This window comes from Typopeltis vanoorti, chromosome 15 (assembly GCF_054136105.1).
Source record: "Typopeltis vanoorti isolate ZY-2024b chromosome 15, IOZ_Tvanoo_1.0, whole genome shotgun sequence".
Taxonomy (NCBI): Eukaryota; Metazoa; Arthropoda; class Arachnida; order Uropygi; family Thelyphonidae; genus Typopeltis; species Typopeltis vanoorti.
This window is the reverse complement of record NC_143563.1, coordinates 39,155,788-39,176,697: the sequence shown is the minus strand read 5'-3', so window position 1 is coordinate 39,176,697 and position 20,910 is coordinate 39,155,788. Positions and strand designations below refer to the sequence as shown.

Here is a 20,910-nt window from a genome sequence, read left to right as displayed (position 1 = left end):
ATTGTAATTAACTCTGCCTGTAATGTTTTTTTGTCAATTCATTAAATTTAATAGATACAAAGAAGATTTTCTTTTTCCTTACGAAACTGTCAAATTTATCCCGAACACCCTGTAGAGTGCAGCAGATGTTATAAGCTTAAAGGAAGACTTGAATAGATTGCATGAATGGACAGATAAGTGGAGTTATCAGTTCAATGTTGCAAAGTGTAAAGTTTGAGATTTGATAAGCAACGATGGTATACACTTGATGGGGAAACTTTGAAAGAAGTAGAGGTGATGAGAGATCTGAGAGTGGTGTTAGACAAGGACCTGAAAGTCAAGGGCCACATTGCACAAGTTGTGAAGATGTCACATTGGATAATGACACCAATACAAAGGACCCTATCACAGAAATAAAGTTACGATGTCATTGCATAAGGCTTTGATCAGGCCTCATGGATTATTGTGCAGAAATTTGGTTCCTGGTTTTCATAGCGACAAGGATATGTTGGAAAGGGTTCAGAGAACATTCACAAAAAGGTGGTCAGTGGCTTTTGGAATGTTGAGTACGAGGACAAATCAATAAAATATAAATTGCAGAGCTGCATGAACAGGAGGAAGAGGGAGGGGGGATATGATTGAGACATAAGCTAGTCAATGGTTGTTTTTGAGGTTAACACAGAAGAGATTTTTCATAGAATAGGAGGGGTAGAACAAGAAGCCATTGCTGGAAACTATAAAGGTGTGAGAAGAAAGTTCTTTGGATGAAGGGTGGTTGGTGATTGGAATGTATTTCCTGAGTGTGTTGTGAATGTAGACATATTTAATCAGTTTAAGACAATTTGGATGAGCATTGTGTGCAATAGTGTGTACCTCTCATGATGAGTCTCTGACTCCATAGAGGTCAGATGTTAAAAAAAAAAAAAAAATCAGCTAACGCCTTTTTATTCCCGTATATACGGGAGTAGGCGAGGCCATTTAGCCCTATCTAACTTTTGGAGACTGAGTGGGCAGTTCAATCTCCACTGGTACCCAATCAGAGACAGATGGCCCAAGGCTATCACTAATTAAGCGGTACGCAGTGAAGAGAGACGGCTCAAATGTGCCGCCATCTCGTGGTCTCTAACCCTAACACAATATATTTAATGTCCGAAATAATGTGGGTTCTACGGTCGATTTTCTTGAGTTTACAGGACGAAAAACCCGAGTTTCCGGGAGGAAAAACCTGCTTGCCCGTGCCAGAGATCGACTAACTCGGGAACCGGTCGAAAAAAGGCTTAGAAAAATTTCCTCTAGTCGCCGACTAGACTCGAAACCAAGACTTCCTTCGTGCGGCCTAGCGCGGTGGTATGCAAACGCCACATCCACTGAGCAGATGTTAATTATGTTAATTATATAATAAAAGTTCCTTTAGTCGGCAACTAGAATTGAACTTGCTAAGCTCTTTCTTCTAATGGTCCAGTGCCATACGCCACTTCCACTGAGTTACACAGGCACCTAAATTTTATGTAATAATAATTAAGAATTATTATTATTACTAACCAGTGGTTGGGACCGGCTCGTGCGAGCGGTTGTTAAAATTTTTCAAATTTAGCGAGCTGGTTAATGTTTTTAAGTCGGGCGAGCCGGTTATTAAAATTCTTTATCAAAGGATAGATGATGAATGGTAGTATATACTTTTTCTCGTAAATATTTTGAAATTGTATAATAAACACTTATATATATTAGTGTTATTATTATCATTATCAAAAATAAATGCATAAAGGAGAATTCGCAAAACACAAATTCAATTTTCGAACGGGAATTTGGAAACGATTTTATTTACTAAACAATGTCTGTATTCATTAAAACACAAACACGTTAGCAAAACTCCCAGTTATTTGAATAAACAATAATGCCTTATTTTTCGGCGAATTTCCAAGAACTTGCAACATTAAGTTCTTGGAAATGCAACATTGTTGCATTTCCAAGAACTTAATGTTGTATTTATTTTTGTATTTATCGATTGTTGCACTATCGATAAATACAAAAATTCGTCGCGACGGCTACAGGCTCTGGTCATTTGATCGACTACGAGTGGTAATATTAGTGTTACATTTTTTTGTTCAGGATTTCACTTGATAATAGGTAAGTTATTATTATTATTATTCGAGACACCTCCAAGGAGTCCGAAGACTCATCGCGGAAGGGCACCTCCAACTGTCTCAACCACTACACCGAACCTCTACTACGAATCAACGCCATCTACCGCCCACCTCCACCACAAGTTGTAGGTAATATAGGAAAATTTTCTTTAATATATGTTTTTATTTCGTTTTTTTCTTTTTTTTTGAATAAGTAAAATAATTTTAATCAGGGTTAGAGTTTTGCGGTCGAAAAAGCGGATAGCCGTTAGTTGAAAAAACGAAATAGAACGAAACTTCTTAAACATTAAAAGGGCAAAATTTGAAGAAGCAGAAACAAAGACATCTGAAGATACAATAGAACTTTGTGAAGAATCAAATTTTTCATAAAGCGATTTAGCAACACACTACTGTTACTAACCTTGCATCCACGAAGTAATTGGATCTGTTACGCATAGTCATGAAATGTGGAGGAGTTGACATTTTAAGTTGACAAGTTAAGCAAACGTTTGGATGATTACAGCAAAGAAAGTACAGAAAATATGTTAATTGAAACTTATAAAGAAAAAGTAGTAGTATCAATAAAGCAGTGCTGTCAGAAAGAAATGGCAAAAATATCAGAAGGTTGGAAAATTAAATCACTTTCTGGTCAATATTTGAAGGATGAAAAGAAAGTTAACAGTTGTTTAACTTATCACTAATTGATGTCATTTTCTTGATCATGCAAGGATCAACGAGGATGTTTCAGCCCTATATTTAACTTTTGGAGACTGAAGGGGGGAGTTCAATCTCCACCAGTAGCCAATTACGAGTTAGTTGGCCCAAGACTGTCAAGACTTCGCCTCTGGCGAAGAGAAGCGGCTGAGAAGTGCCGCCATCTCGTGGTAGCTAACCATAACACTGTTTTTACTCTCTGAAAATAGTGTGGGTTCGATGTTCGATTTTCTTGAGTTTACATGACGAAAACCGGAGTTTTCCGGAGAAAGCTCCACTTGCCCGTGCCAGAGATCGAAAAACACTTAGTAAAAATTCCTTTAGTAGGTGACTAGAATAGAACTTGCGACACTCTTTCTTCAGGCGATCTAGAGCTGTGAACAGCACACGCTACTTCCACTGGGCTACACGGGTATCAGAAAACAAAAAGCACTATCACCTTATTAGAAATTATCACTGACGCCATAAACATAGCTCTCGATAAAAACAAGTTCTCTGTCCTTATACTTACTGACTTATCTAAAGCTTTTAATACACCTGAACATGATATACTGCTGACAAAACTACATTCACACAGAACAAGAGGAACACATACCTAGTTCGGGAATTATCTCTCAAACAGCGCATAAGTAACAAAAATAGGCACACTTTACAGCCGGACTGTACAGATAAAACGTAGAGTCCCATTAGGCGCCACACTATCACCTACCCTGTTCAACATATACAGTAACCACGTTCGCAACGTGGCCACACGAAGTCAAATATATCAATACGCAGAAGACACCCCACTACTAGCACTCCTCGAAGACATCAACACGACTCTTTTCAAAGCCCAAGAAGACATAAACGATATCACAACTTACTTCTACCAAAACTTAATTATAATGAACAGCACCAAAACGCAGATATTAATTATACCTAATAAGAGAACATGTTCCCTGCACCATTATCGCTACACTGTCACACATATCACTGCAAAAATGGACAAAACATATATAATACCTACATGCTGAAGTCCGCATCATTCCAGAAAAACTTTTCGAAGTAAAAAGACATGATTCCATATATGATAAAAACCAGTAGCGCACTCATGATTTAATTTTTTTTTTTTTGGGGGGGGGGGCGAGTTGAGTAGACAATGTGAGAATGCACACTACGCATCGCATACAACCTATGACTGAGCATTTGCAATGATCGCCATTGCATGATACTGTGATCTCTGGCTAGGCTTGGGCAAACCTTCGTTTGCCCAAGCCTGGCGAAGTAGTACTCGGGCGCTCGGTTCGCCTGAGTACTACTTCGTCTTGTGTTCATAGCGGCCGCGATTCCCGAGAGCTATAGGGTATTCCCACCTTATGTGACTGCTAATTCATAAGTAGTATAGAAACAGAAGACACGATAAATAAAAAATTTTAATTAGGAAAAGATTTTTGGATTATTTTCTAGTGTTTTTTCCCTTTTTCTTGGAGTACCAGAGCCCCTTGTCCCCCTCCCCCACAGTATAACACTACACAAACACATAAAACAGTCATCTAGTGAAAACAGAAACACTACACAGGAAAATTATTTCAACAGTGATTTGGACGCCTCACATACAACAGCCAATAATCAAACCCTTTATGGCAATGCACAAAATCCTGATAATTAAAAATCTGAAACACTACATAATATTACTAAGGAATTACTTCAACAACACCTATCATAGCAACAGAGACATGTAATGCATGACACTGCCCACCACAACTCTTTACATCCCTACATCCTTCAACAACTCATATGGTTCTGCAGTGAGATCACATCTCATACCCAAGCTACTCAACAAATTACTACCAGAGATATACTGACTGGTTGAATTTATCACCACAGGTTTCAACTGGAACCGCCACTCTGCTGCGGTCTTTGTAGACGCTGCGAAGTCTTTTGATAAGGTGTGGCATCAGGGTCTTCTCTACAAACGTATCAAATTTAACATGCCAACTAATCTAATGAAAATCATAGAGAGTTACCTTAAAGACAGATTCATGCAAGTAAAAATAAATGAAACTGTATCAACCAGACGCAAGATCCTGGCAGGTGTGCCGAAGGATTTTCTTCTAGCTCCCCTGCTGTTTTCTATCTACATAGCTGATATGATTAAAAATCTAAGTTCCACAATCACAGGATTATATGCAGATGATACTGCTTTATTAGCTAGATATTTCAGTCCCAAACTAGCTATCAAAAGACCCAAAAACAGTATTCATACATGGAAATGGCTGATGGACTGGAGGATCCAGCAAACCCATTGAAGAGTTCAGCCATCCTGTTCTCCAAAAAGAAGTTTCAGATCAAGGAAGACATACACCTGTTAGGTGTCAAGATCCCATGGCAGAGTGAAGTCAAATACCTCGGTGTCATGCTTGACAGAAAACTCCAATTCACCAATCATATAAAACATAAGCTCGAAGACATTCAAAGCAATCGCTCAGCTGTACTCCATGATCAACAGAAGAAGAAGTAAACTGGATACCCAGAACAAACTACTCATATACAAGTTGGTAATATGCCCAGTTATCACTTACGCTTCTCCTGCATGGAGCAACACCTCGAATACAAATATTCAAAAGCTGCAGAGAATACAGAACAAATGCCTGAGAATGATTCTGGATTCGCCATGGTTTATTAGAAACTCCCAGATTCACAGAGAAGTCAACATTCCCTACATCATATCCCTTCTCCATGATCTAGCAGAAAAGTTCTTCACCAAGACAAATAATCATCCAAACCCGCTGAACAAGCAAGCTTCAGACTACAATGAGGCAGAATTCTACAAATACAAAAGACCCAAGTCAATTCTATGCTCAGCTGAACACAACTAATCTCTCTGTCCTTCCAGCGCAAGCTTAACGCTCAATAACTCTCCACTCAAAGAACTCCCCCATCAGACAAAGGGGAATATGAAAAGCATTTATGTTGGCAGCAACGTTCTACTACAAAATTTAAAACACACAGACAATTATAGAACATTAAAATACGAAATTGAAAGCTTTACCACCACAATTAATATAGCATTCACACTTATATACACTTCATAAATCACCGGCATACAACGCCTACATTCCATCCATAAAAAAATTCCAAACAACATAAATAATGTATGCTAATCCCACTTTCTTCATAAAAGCTCCTAGCTTCGAAATAATAATAATAATTAGTATTATTATTCCTGACACCTCCAAGGAGTCCAAAGACTCATTGCGGGAGTACATCTACAACTGTCTCAACCACTACACTGAACCTCTACTACGAATAAACTCCATCAACGCCATCTACCGCCCACCTCCACCACCACTAGTATCCTATGTCTGTAAATTGCGTGTGTTCTGAAGGGCCGATTTATCTGTATGCGGGATGATAAACCCGAGTTTCCGGGAGAAAAACCCTGCTAACTCCGTATGAGATCGGCTAACTCAACTTCGATTGAAAATCATCCAGATAAAGATTCCTCCCGTCGCGACGAGAATCGAACTTAGGCCTATTCCAATCGAAGGGCGTAATGTACCGTCGTTCTTCCAATTGCGCTACGGAGGCGCTTAGCGAGATTAGTACGGCTTAATCAACTAATCCCAATCCAATCCATCATTCACTTCCAGGTCATAATACCTTAACCGATAATAATTATTATTATGATTATAGGTATTATTTCTTGGAAAATTCCAATGTTACTCCTCTTGAAACTATTACTTTTACTTCTATTATAGCCTGTTTTTGTTTAGGAGAGTGCCTTATCTTAAATACATTGGCTTTTTCACTCAGGGAAATTTTTAGGGCATTATAAGTGTATTTTAAAGGAAAATATAGCAGAATAATTGAGAAAGAAAATTTTGTACATATCTTGCTTAGATGCTAGAATGACTTCATTGTCCATATTTCTGCTGTTAGGCTGTTAAAGGGGAGGGGAACGAGGGGGCAGTGTTCGACGCACAAAGCGGGAAGAATAATTTTGAAAACCCGGGTTTTTTCTAAAATAACATGTATATGGCGTTTGTACTCTACGGCGCTTGACCGCAAGACGAAAGGCTTTCGAATCTAGTCGCCAACTAGAGGATCTTTTTCTAAGCCTTTTTCTCAACCGGTTCCCGTGTTAGTCGATCTCTGGCATGGGCTAGCGGGATTTTTCTCCCGGAAACTCGAGTTTTTCGTCCCGTAAACTCAAGAAAATCGGCCGTCGAACCCACACTATTCTCAGACATTAAAAGATTGTGTTAGGGTAAGGCACCACGAGATGGCGACACTTGCTGTCCGCCTTGTTCACTGCGTACCGATTAATTAGTGATAGCCTTGGGTCAGCTATCTCTGATTGGCTACCAGTGAGGATTGAACTGCCTACTCAGTCTCCATAAATTAGATAGGGCTAAACGGCCTCACCTACTCCCTATAAAATCGGGAACAAAAAGGTGTTAGCTGATTTTTTTTTTTTTTACATATATATTATTATTATACTTAATGGCGCTTCTTTTTGGGAAGGGAAGGGTTTTATGGGAAAACTGGGACAGAGGAGAACGTTAACGGGGTAAGAGCCGTTTCGATCGTGTGACCATCATCGGACCATTTTCGGGATTAGTGCAGGGCTATGCCACGACCGTATGTTGTATCTGCCAAAAAAGGGCATTTGTTATCGCTTATTGGTCGGAGGCGTGACCTCCTTTTGTTTTTTGATTATATATAATATTTATATATATAACATTTCATATATAGCATTTGATTATATGATGTAACTTATGATTATATTATATATAACATGATATATAATATTTGATTATTATATACAGAGTGTTCCAAAATTCACGCAAGATTTAAATTTAGTGCCATTTGTGAGGTAAAGTGTTGCCAACGAGAAAAAAAAAGTCAGTGTGACAGCTGACAGTTCAGGGTTATTAAAAATGGAGCGCTACACGAAAAAAACAACGCTTGAATGGATTATGGAACAACAACAAGTAGATGCTTATTTTTCGAACAAAATCATCTTCAGCGATGAGGCTCATTTTCATCTTGATGGCTTCGTTAATCGACAAAATTGTCGCATTTGGGGTTCAGAAAATCAACGAGTGATTGTTGAGAAACAAATGCATCCACAACGTGTCACTGTTTGGTGCGGATTTTGGGCTGGAGGCATCATCGGTCCATTCTTCTTCGAAAATGCGGCTGGTAAGGCAATAACAGTTAATGGTGCTCGTATCGCGACATGAAATCCAGTTTTTTGTGCCTAAATTGCAAAGTATGGATGTGGACGACGTGGTTTCAACAAAACGGTGCCACATGCCATACAGCACGAGAAACAATTCAATTACTGCATGAGTCATTTCCTGGTCGTGTAATTTCCCGTTTTGGTGATCAGAATTGGTTGCCCAGATCATGTGACTTAACGCCGTTGGACTTTTTTCTTTGGGGTTTTTTGAAATCTAAGGTTTATCCCAACAAGCCCACGACCACCCACGCCTTGAAGGAGGAAATTGAGCGCTGTATCAACGAAATTCAGCCATATTTATGCAAAACGGTCAAGGAAAATTTCGACAAAAGAGTGCATATGTACCAGCAAAGCCGTGGAGGCCATTTACCCGATATGCTATTCCATACATAACCCTATACTGTATACTTTATGAATCAATAAGAAATTACAATTTTTATTTAAAACCTGTGTTTTCTATCAAAATTACTTCTTGCATGAATTTTGGGACACCTATTAACATTTTGTACAAACCGAAATTATAATATGCGATAGATGCAGCATATAATCATATTGTCTGCCTTGTGTAACTGTGAATTATATTTGCAAACGATTATTCTGATTGTTATGATTCTGTTATATGAACTCCACATTATACAAGCTTTAAAAAGATATTAAGAGTGAAAAGTGTAACATAAGAAATTACAAGCACTGTTGCCTAAATATTATAAAATATGCCATTTCTCTGAGAGGTAATGAAAAGTGAAAGTGAAGTGATACAAAATCATTGTACCGAATTGTACTCATGGTCAGTACAGAAGTTTAAAGTTTCATTGTTCATCGTTCTCGATTTTTTTCTAAAAAATTATTATTGTGCAAAGTGAAAAGAATGCATTTAGCATTATCTATTGCATGTTAACAATAAAGCAATTGTTAATGTGAACTGAATAAAAGTAAACTATAAAATTAAAATGTAAATGAGAAGATGCAAGAGCCTGTGTAGCTCAATAAGCTCACTTCCAGATATAAAAAAACCAAGCCCGAGAATGTTCAAAGAAATAGCCGAAGGGTACACATATATAATGAAACACTCAGATACCGAAACCTTACTGACAATCAAACCAAGAAAACTATATAAAACATTAAGTCAAGTGACATTCCCACCTCCCCAACACAGGGAAATAAGAAAAGGAGAAATTAGGCTAAGTCCGGTGCTTAGCAAAGTTTTCCGACTTCCAATATCACCAAAATACAAAACATTCTTCTATAAAGTACATCATGCCTGTCTCCCCACAAAAATGTGGTGTGTAGCAAAAAAATCCCACTACAAGGCCCAGCGAAGTGTCATTTCTGTCCCGACCCAGAAACAGTATATCATATTATGATGTTCTGTAGCAAAACGTCCACAGTATGGAACACCATACAGAAATTCCTACATAAGACACAACCAGTCTCTGAAAACACATTATTTTGGCTGGAAGACCAAAAAATGAAAAAAACAGAACTAATAATCATAATAATAACAATGTATGCAATATTGTCCCACAGATGTGACAAAATACACGGAAGAGACACCAGACCAGACATACTGACATACTAGCAAAAATTAACAATTATTTAAAGGAAATTATCATAAACACTACAAAAACCAAAAGCATAACAACACAGCAATGGAGGAAACTCGGCCTAATTGAAGAAGGAGAAGAAGAAGGAAAAATAAAATTTATACCGATAATGGAACCCCCGTAGTTAGTGGTAAACAATAATGATAACTCACTATCTGAACAAAAAGCATAATCCCAGACAAAGGTGCTAGTAATATAGGCCCATTCGCCACAATGAGAGGAATAATGACAACAAGATATCAAATCTAATAAAAAAAAAAATTAAAAATGTATATATGTATATAAAATAATAATTAAAATAAATAAGTAAAAGTTTAAAAAAATAATAAAAATATTAATAATAATATATAGGTACGCCTATATATAAGGGATAAGAATGTTATATATATGTATATCTAATTGTGTAAGGAAAAAAAAGAAGAAAAAAAAGAAAAGTAAATTGAAAGAAATGCAGATAACATAAGTTCATAACATGATAATAACCCAAAATGTTAATAGGATATATTATCCATTTATATTTATAGACCTGTAACTAATTCTGCAATTCAGAAAACTTTGTATGTAAGAAATTACAGATTTACCTCTTAAGTTAAGCAAACAATATAATGTTAAAGCAAGATGGAATTCTTTTTTGTAAAAACAAAAACAAGAGTGCCTACAGAAAAATAAAATCTGCATGAGATATAGAGATACTACCAAAATATATGCATATATAAATGTAAATAAAAACATAAGCAATGTATGTATTTTAAGAATAAGATGTGCATTTAAATTAAGTTAATAAAATAATCATCCAAAATATGTGAACAAAGATATAAAATGAAGATATATGTAAAACGAATTGTACATATGGAAAATGTCAATGCTAAAATATATATCTATGTATATGTATGTGTGTATGTGGATGTATATGTGTATATATATATATATGTATATATATATATATATATATAAACGAGAATAGACTGATCTTATAATGGAACTTATAATTATAAATAGACTGAAATCACTATGTAACATATACCAACAAAAATAACAGCTCAAACAATTCAATAGGACAATAAGGAAAATAGAAATTGAGCATGTGATCTTGTATCTTATTTAAACAGTGATTGTAAAACAGCTGTCATAAGTATATTGTAACGAGTAAATGAAAATGCCTAATAGAATTAGCAGCCTATGTACAAATTGTAAATAGCTGTATATATATTTATTTTTAAATGTACACAGCTGCTGTTGTTGATACAAATAAACTCAGTAGAAGTAGCCTCAAGAAATGTAAATCAAAATGTCAATTAGAATAAACATTCTATGTACAAATGTATATATTGTAAATAGTTGTATATATATTTATTTTGATTGTACATAGATGCTTTAGTGTTAATAAAAATATACTCAGTAGAAGTAAGTTGCGTATGCACTCTACAGCACTTGACCTCAAGTCGAGAGTCGTTCGAATCTAGTTGCCGACTAGAGGAACTTTTTCTAAGCCTTTTCTCGACCGGTTCCCGAGTTAGTCGATCTCAGGCACGGGCTAGCGGGTTATTTCTCCCGGAACTCGGGTTTTTCGTCCGGTAAACTCAAAAAAATCGGCCGTCGAACGCACACTATTTTCAGACATTAAAATATTGTGTTAATGTTAGGCACCACGATATGGCAGCACTTGCTAGCCGCCTCTTCACTGAGTACCGATTAATTAGTGGTATCCTTGGGCCAGCTATCTCTGACTGGCTGCCAGTGGAAATTGAACTGCCCACTCAGTCTCCATAAATTAGATAGGACTAAATGGCCTCGCCTAATCCTTATATACGGGAGCCGAACGGTGTTAGCTGATTTTTTTTTTTTTTTTTTTGATGAGAAAATGCATAAATAGCTGTTTAACTGTTTTAATGTAAAGCTATAACTGTAAATTGTTTTTGTTAGGATTATTATTCATTTTAACATTAATTATAGTATCATATTGTGCTAATCATTATAATTTTAATAACAATTGTGGGTTCGGCAGTCGATTTTCTTTATTTTACGGGACGAAAATCACGAGTTACTGGGAGAAAAAGCCTCCCACTCTTTAAGAAAAATATCAGGAGATTACTTTGTTTATAACTACAGCCTACACATGCTGTTTATTTGCCATCTGCCTTGTAGCCGCTCATGTGCTGGAGCAACATAAAAATTTACATAAATTTTAATAATAAAATAATAAGAAGAAACTAACTCTGTTTATTCCCTTATAGGGAGTAGGAGTAGGTGAGGCCTTTTAACCCTATCTAGCTTTTTTTTTTTTTTAAGACTGAGTGGGCAGTTCAATCTCCACTGGTAGCCAATCAGAGATTGCTGGCCCATGACGATTCATAGACGGCAACCGATGAAGAGACTGTCAAACAAGTGCTGCTATCTCTTGGTACCTAAGAATGTGTTACTCTCTGAAATAATGGGGATTCTATGGTGATTTTCTTGAGTTTACAGGGGAAAAAAACTCGCTTGTCCGTGCCAGTTATCGGCTTATTCGGAACTGGTCGAAGAACGTCTTAGAAAAAGTTCCTCCAGTTAGCGACTATACTTGAACTTTATGTCTGTCTTCGGACTGTCTAGCGCAGGGTATGCAAGCATCACTTCCACTGAGCCCTTACATATATTTTATTATTATTATTATTATTACGAGCGACTCCAAGGAGTCCTTAGACTCATCGAGGGAGGCTCTAAACATCATGTCCATCACAACTGTTCGGCATTCACATAGTATCTATCATACTTTGCCTTGAACTCATTCACTGTCATAGCACCACAACAAACTCTGGCAGCTTATTCCACTAATTCACCACTCTAAAAGTAAAAAACCTAGCCCTAACACCCTTACTAACCACACTCTTGCCCAGCTTCCATGGATGTCCCCTAGTCCTCCTACCACCAGCACTGTTCTCAAAAATATCCTCTGAATTAATCCTATAGAAACCCTTCAGCAATTTGAATATCTCAATCTTATCTCACCTTTTCCGCCTATCAACCAAATTTTGCAACCCTCAAATCTTCAACCTGTTCTCATAAGGTTCATTCCATAGACCTGCTATCATCTTGGTCACTCGCCTCTGGATCCTCTCAACCTCCTACCAATCAAGAAGAAACCTAGGTGACCAAATCTGGACCCATCTCAATACCTTGCCCACAATAACTTGCTTGTCTCTGCTCATCAAAGTATTCTTCAGCATCCAAGTGATTTCATGAGCTGATTTAGCCAATTTTGCAATGTTCCCACTAAATTTCAACTCCCTATCCACCAACACTCCCAAGTTCCTGGCCTCATCAATCTCTTGGAGTACAGTTCCACCAATGTGATATACTGCTGCTAAACTTTTCATCCCAAAATGCATAACCTTACATTTTGTCACATTAAATTGACATCCATTCTCCTTAGCCCAGAGCTCCAGTAATTATAATTATATTTATATAATTATAATTACCTGATAGATGATAAGCGTTTTAAAAAATCACGTGATACACCAAGGAGTCACAGCCTGAGGACACTGCACACTACTTAACTGACGGACGTAATTATTATTATTAATATGTGACACCTCTAGGGAGTCTAAAGACTCATCGAGGGAGAGTGTGGCAACAGCATCGAACGATTATCCCTTCCAACTACTAACCGCGCTCAAATTTGCTTATGTTTTTGCGAGCCATTAGTAACAATGGCTCTACCAATCGACCAACCTTTGCTACTTAATCCCCTATTTACACATCACATCATTATCCACTATCTACACATTTCTCTACCAGCCACTAATACTTATTTATTATGTACTGTAATTGTTAATTTTGTTTTATCCTCGTTTCAATGCTACCAAGTTTAGATAATTGCATAGATATGCATATCAAGTGAACTCATATTGCTAATTTACGATTGTAGAGGGCAGTGAATATTTTTTGTCACAGTGTTAATGGTATAAGAAACAGCTGTATCTGTTGTTATTAATTCTTTGTAAAACCGTATTTAAATTATGATCTTTCACTGAAAAATGCTGTTTAAACGTCTATTTTGCATATATGTGTGAACATTTCTATGATTTTTACCCATCAATTATTTAATGTATATTTTTACATCAAATAAGTAAGCATTTCAACATGTTAATAGTATAGCTAATATTGGTTTTCGATATAGGAAGGAGTTAAATGGAAGAATACTTCTTGCCAAGAGTGAAATATTGCTCGCATATGAAGACCACTTAGAAAAATTTCGAAGAATCGCTAAACTACCGACAATATTTCAGGTTTGTTTTCGGTATCTTTTCACTTGAGTTGCACAGATTAAGTTCCGAATGTTAGTTTGGAATCAAATATGAAATTGAAAATTTACGATTAAATCAAATGATAAACAGCAGGTGGGTTGTGTGTAGAGTACCGGGATCAAACATATATATATATAATTAACCTAAGCGGGGGAATCTTTTTTTGTTTTCGAAACTTATCGGCCGCTTACGAAAATATAAAACGTTAGCATGAGTTACTCAGTATTGCACTAATTATTATTATACAAACATCTCTTGGAGTCGAGATTCAATAGTAAGATGCATCCTAACAGTGATAACGGTTATCATACCTCATCTTAAATTGGTTCAATGTTTGCACACTCACCATCTCATTTGGCAATAAATTCCACTCCATGCAAAAATAGTCATGTTGCACTCTCCTATGAACCACACCTTTATACAACTCCCAAGAATGACCGCTTGTCTTTATCCCCTTCCCCCATTCATCTCTTTGAAAAATATCCTGGTGGGTGTCTATTTGATAAGCCCCCCCCTCCCTTAACAATTTATATGCCTCAATCATGCTGCTCTTCTTCTGCCTATTGACTAGCATCTATAATTTACATTCTTTCAACCTGTCTTCATAGTCAGTATTCCACAATCCCAATGTTGCTTTTGTTGTTCACCTCTGAACTTTTTCCAAAGCTTTGCTTTTCACCTAGGAATGCAGGTGAAAATCAATGCGTAATGTGGTCTATTCAAAGCCTTGTACAGCAGAATGACCACATCCTTATCTCTACTTGTCAGTGTTCTTAGTATATTGGCATTTCTTTGTGCTGTCTTATTATTTTTGCAATATGTCCCTTGAACTTCAATTCTTTATCCACCAGTATCCCAAGATTACATGCTTCCTCCACCTCCTGTAATACAACGTCTCCAGTATGATACACAGCGTTACATTTTTGAGATCCAAAGTGCAAAAACCTTACATTTACTGATGTTAAATTGACATCCCCCACTTGTCTTCCCACATAGCCATTTTATTCAAATCGCTCTTAAGCACCAATATATCTGCATCATTCCTAATAACTTATTAACAGACTGATGCTAAGCTGGTAAAAGTTATTAGGAATGATGCCTATATATTGGTGCTTCAGAGTGATTTGAATAAAATGTCAATTTAACACCAGTAAATGTAAGGTTTTGCACATATTGGATCTTAGATTAAAGCTGCGTATCATATTTGAGACATTGTGACCCTAGAACAGAACCCTGTGAGACTTCACTAGTAACTCTTCTCTTGAGAGACATGGCATTTCTATACACTACCATTTGATAATGATTAGAAAGCCCGTTTACTATCCAATAAATGAACTGATTTTCCAATCCCATTTGCTGTAATTATACACCAGTTTATTATGTGGTAGCCTGTCAAATTTCTGTACTTATCTGTGCAGAAAACAAGGTTCTCCTGCATTTTTTCATATCATTCTATTACTTACCTGTTGGAGGGAGAGTCATGCAGATGGATGTGCAAGGAAGGAGGAAGCGTGGGTGGCCAAAGAAGAGATGGAGGGAGCTGGTAGAAGAGGACTTGAGAATGAAGAACTCGGATGTGGTGACAGCCCAAGACAGGAAGATGTGGAGGAGACTCATCATCAACAGTGACCCCACTTAAGTGGGAGAAGCTGCAGAAGAAGAAGAAGAAGAAGATTCTATTCCTTACCTGTTGAATATTACAGAACAGCTAAGAAACACTTGTCACCCTTTAGTAGCATTTTATTTAGTTTTTTTCTGTACCAATATACCATTATGAATTTTAACCAGGAATCTATATTTGCTGTTGATTATTTTTAAAATGTGGATCATTCACAAAAGCTAAATCTGTGTGTTCTAAGCTTATATATAAGCTTAGAACACATAGATTTAGGAATCTATCTCAGAACCAAACATGGAACTTTTAATCCACTTCTGGTGTCCAGAAAGAAGGGTAGTTATCTTATACTGAAAACTTCAGCAGACATTGATTACACACAATGGAGTTCAAACCTGTAGCCTGTTGGTGGGAGAACAGGATGCTGAGATCCTATTCACTGGGCCAACTGATCTACTGCTTTGATTAAGGGTTTCTTAATCAAGCAACCATTTGAAAAATATCCTGATATCTCTTTGATAAGCACCCGTTAACGATTTATGTGTCTCAATCATGTTGCTCCTCTTCTGCCTATTGACTAGCATTTGTAATTGACATTCTCTCAACCTGTCTTCATAGTCAGTATTCCACAATCCTGATACTGCTTTTCATTTGGTTTCCAGTAATGTTTGCACAGACAGTGTGGGTGGTAGGAATGATTAAGCTAGTTGCGTTAATGATATCGCAAACGGTTTGGAGGGAAAATAATAAACATTTGACAATATAAATTTGAGGATGTTGATTAAAAATGCTTTTTTTTTTTTTTTTAAGGAAGTCATGAATGGATATGAGTCTAATGATGAAATGTGCAAGGGTTTACATTTTGGATTGATGACATTGTAGCCACATTATCTCAGTAAGTCTGTATTGCATGAAATTAAAGAAGCAAGTAGGACTTGGCAAAATATGTCATTTCTCATTTTCATTATTATAAAGCTAACAATGAAATTACTAACAAATAAAAGAATTAGTATTCCCCTATACATGCCTGTGATCTTCAACTGGACAATGCTCAGATTTGATTTCCTTAATTTTTCTTTTTATTTTATTTATTTATTTTTGAGAGGTGGAAGTTGGGGAGGAATTGGAGAAGGTTCAGAGTTTGACAACCAAGATTACTCCCTGGTTTATGTAGAAACTGTATAACCAGTAAATAATGAGTTACAGTTTGATAAATAGGCAGAAAATAGGACCGGAATAAGTTCTTAAAGGGGATCTTATAGGATTCTCACCAGTACACTTCCCATTCTCACAGGCAAGCAGGTGTTTTTCATCCTATAAACTCAAGAAAATCAACCAGAACCTGCACTATTTTCAAACAGTAAACATAGTGTTAGGATTAGGAACCATGAAATGTGTCACCTCTCTTCACCAGATGCGATGTATAATTAGTGATAGTCTTGGGCTATCTATATGTGATTGGCTACCAGTGGAGACTGAATAGCCCTCAGTCTCCAAGAGTTAGATAGGGCTAAATCGTCCTTGTCTACTCACTATACTGGAATAAAAAGCATTAGATACTTTTTATTTTTTTCCGCATTTCATGTGTCAGCAAAATCCAACACATGACAATTATCACATGCAGCCATACCTTCCTGCCTGAATTCTTCTGAGTTACCTGGCTCTATTTTTTTCCTTGGTTTTCTATCCATAGCAGGTAAATGAAAATTACCAATTCTAACACTAATATACTCTACTCCTTAGTAGACTACTTTGCAGTTAAATATGCTCTCAAGTTAATTCTGCTTTGTAATATAATACAATTATGCCATTAGAAATTAAGATTTCTGAAAACTTTTGGAATAGAAAGTCCATCATTGAGATTAAGACTCAGATGATGTCACAAGATGTAAAAGCTTTCTTTGATCTAACATTTACATTTAAAGATGCTTTGATATAGCAATTTGGCATTATTCCAGGGAATTCTATATCAAGTATCAGCTCAACATTGTGCTAAATCGGGCTTGGATGATTTAATCAGCCAAATACATTCGTGTTCAAGGATTTTCTTTTCATCTCAGTGGCTTGTTTACCCAGTGTATATTAAGTTACAAGAACATGGGACTTGTTAAATACCTATTAGTAACATTGGTACAAATGTGGGCTATATATATATATATCGGCCCCGCACATAAGAGAGGTCCCAAAACCTATGACACGATAGTGCTGTGTATAAGTGGTTAGATAGAAGAAGAGAGGAGAGGAGTTTGTCGATGTGTTTTTCGAAAACCTGAGGATTGTAGTCATTGGGGAAGACTGTTCAAAAGAGTATATAGATGTAGAAAATGAAGGTAGAGGATGAAAATTTGGTTTGATGGGTTTGTAGTGAACTGTAAATGGGTGTTGACTAGTGGCTGTTTATGTTCATATGTTAGTACAGGAAAGTGGAGGGATTGTTACAGCCAGTTCAGAGTATTGCTCATGAAATACCTAGAGAAGAGATATAATGCAGCAACGAAGGTGACTGGAGGAAGGCAGTGAGGGAGAAGTAATCAGTTATGCAAATCTGTATACAATCAGGCATTCTGAGCAAAGTTGTAGGTGTACCAACCGAAATATGGGGACAGTATTCTGAAGCTGAATGGATTTAAGTTTTATAAGGTGCCAAACGTCGAGCAGGAGAGAGAAAACTGGTCTTGGTTGGCAGTAGGAATATTGTCAAAAGTGAGGGAAAGAGAGGAATGGTCATTTCTTTCTAGAAATGAGCAGGACTGCATTTTGGTGGCATTAAAATTCACCAGGTATTCACCCAACTTGAGAACAGAAAGAAGATTGGTTTAATGCATTTTTGAAAATTATGGAGACAACTACCGTGTTTGAATAAAAACTTTAGTCTAATATAACTAAAATCTACATTCGACGTTTCAACCTTTATGTCAAGGTCATCTTCTGGAGCATACAACTATACACAGAAAACAAGCTACATCATCATCATCATCATCAAATTCCTGCCATGTACCCTCAAGGGGTGTACAGGATATGATAGTACTACATGAAAAAAATTATATCATTATTAATTTCCTATCTACAATTTTCCTCCAAATCAGTCTGTTACTTGTCAAGACTCCAACATTATCAGATCTTAAATTTCTATCGTCTAAAGCATTTTGTACCCTATCAATCCACCTATATCTTGGTCTTCTTCTGGGTCGTTTTGCTGCCAACCTGGCAGAGAACACTTGTTTTGCTAATCTTTCCTCGCCCATTCTGTTTAAGTGACCATACCACCTAAGATTAGCTTTGCTAACGCATTCCTGGATGCTGACAATGTCAAGTTCTTTCCTAATATCCTCGTTTTTAATATGATATTGCCATTGATGCCATCTGTTCATGCCTATAATCTTTCTCAGGACTCTCATATCTGTGGTCTCTAGTCTTTGGTCAAGTGTTTTACTTCTGACCAAGCTCTCAGATTCATAAGTTAAAATTGGTTTGAACACTGTCTTGTACACAGCTAATTTAGTGTTCCGACTGATTTCTCTCTTATTCCATATGAATTTATTCAATTGACTTCCCACCATACCAGCTTTGCTGATTCTGTTGTCTATTTCTATATTTAATTTACCATCTTCAGTAAACATAGTGCCTAAATAGCTGAAATGTTTTACTTGTTCCACAGGTTCTCCATTCACAACACAGTTGACATTTTCAATGATTCTGCTTATTTTCATTGTCTTGGTCTTTTTATTGCTGACTTTCATACCATATCTATTACAACAGCTATTCAATTTAGTCAGAGAATCTTGCAGACTTATAGCAGATTTATTTAGAAGTATAACATCATCCGCATAAAGCAAAGAGCTGACATTAACATCTCCAATTTTCATATCATGTTTAATACCACTTTCCTTCATAATGTGATCCATATAGATAATGAATAACAGAGGGGATAATGTACATCCTTGTCTCACACCAGATTTAATATTAAACCATCTTCCTGTACTTCCTTCAATTCTAACTGCTGACTTACAACTCAAATAAAGACTAAGTATTGCTTGATATAATGCCCCATTGACACCATATAACTGCAGCGTATTGAATAGCTTCTCTCTTGGCACCTTGTCATATGCCTTTTCCAAATCGACAAAACTTAAATACAGATCTTTGTTATATTCCCATGCTTTCTCAACTATTTGTCGTAAAGTGAAGATCTGATCCTGACAGCCTCTATTTGGCCTGAATCCAGCTTGTTCTTCACCAAGCTTTTCTTCCACAATTCTTCTCAACCGTTTCTCAAGTATACTTGCATAGATCTTGCCAGGAACACTCAGTAGGGAAATACCTCTGTAATTCTCACATTCAGTTCTATTTCCCTTTTTATATATGGGTACTATGAGAGCTCTACTCCAATCATCGGGAATTCGTCCCTCTGTCCAGGCTTTCTGAACTATGCAGTGCAGCCACTGTAAGACTCTTATACCACCATACTTCAGCATTTCTGGTCGAATATCATATATTCCTGCTGCCTTTCCACATTTCAAGCCTTTGATGGCTTTTTCTACTTCAAGTATGGATATGTATTCCTGACTGCATGCCTGGTCAGTGTTTTTTACCACTGTGCTGTCATCACTGCTTGTTTCATTTAGCAGTTTTTCAAAGTAATTACTCCATACTTCAACGATATCTTTTTCTCCCGTTTTCATGTCACCTTTATCATCTCTAATTTCTTTTACAGCACTCTTTCCTCCATTCTTAAGCTTCTTCAACAACCTCCAGAATATTTTGCCACCTTCTTGATATTTATTTTCTATATTCTTGCCAAAGTCCTCCCATGACTTTTGTTTAGCTAATTTTACACAGTGTTTAGCATTCTTGCATTTGTCTCTATATTCTCTAAGAGCACAAGCTGACTTATTTGACAGGAACTTTTGGTATGCTTTCTTCTTTTCCTTCACTGCCTCTTTAACTTCCTGTGTCCACCAGGGAGTTCTGATTTTTTTATCTTTACAGATAACCTCACCACATGCCTCTCTGGCAGAATCAATCAATGTTTTCTTCAGAGTTTGCCACTGACTCTCCAAGGTTTGATTACTGTTCTCAAACTCTTTCATTTTTTCTTCAATAATCTTTGTATATTTTAGCCTACAGTTCACATCTGAGAGCTGCTCAACTGTTATTCGCTTTAAAACTTTCTTACATGTTATTCTTTTCAATATTAAATTCAATTTTATCCTGCTCAAGACTAAATAGTGATCACTTCCAATTTCAAATCCTCTGTACACTCTGGTGTCCTGCACCAGGGAGAAAACATCACTATCAACAATAACATAGTAAATGAGACTTTTCTTATTCCTAGCCTCTTCTCTCCATGTGAATTTGTGCA

General features: G+C 36.7%; 1 protein-coding gene across 5 annotated transcripts in view; it reads left to right on the top strand.

The window, feature by feature from the left end:
* The first annotated feature begins 2,063 nt into the window (after positions 1–2,063).
* LOC150098659 (uncharacterized) overlaps positions 2,064–20,910 on the top strand; it is a 38,908-nt gene continuing 20,061 nt past the window's right edge. The window contains exons 1-2 of one of the 5 annotated variants that reach the window (XM_090404869.1): positions 2,064–2,106; positions 13,807–13,915. The gene's annotated coding sequence lies outside the window, so the exon portion shown is untranslated. The other 4 variants (XM_090404868.1, XM_090404870.1, XM_090404871.1 and 1 more) reach the window with 4 other exon arrangements.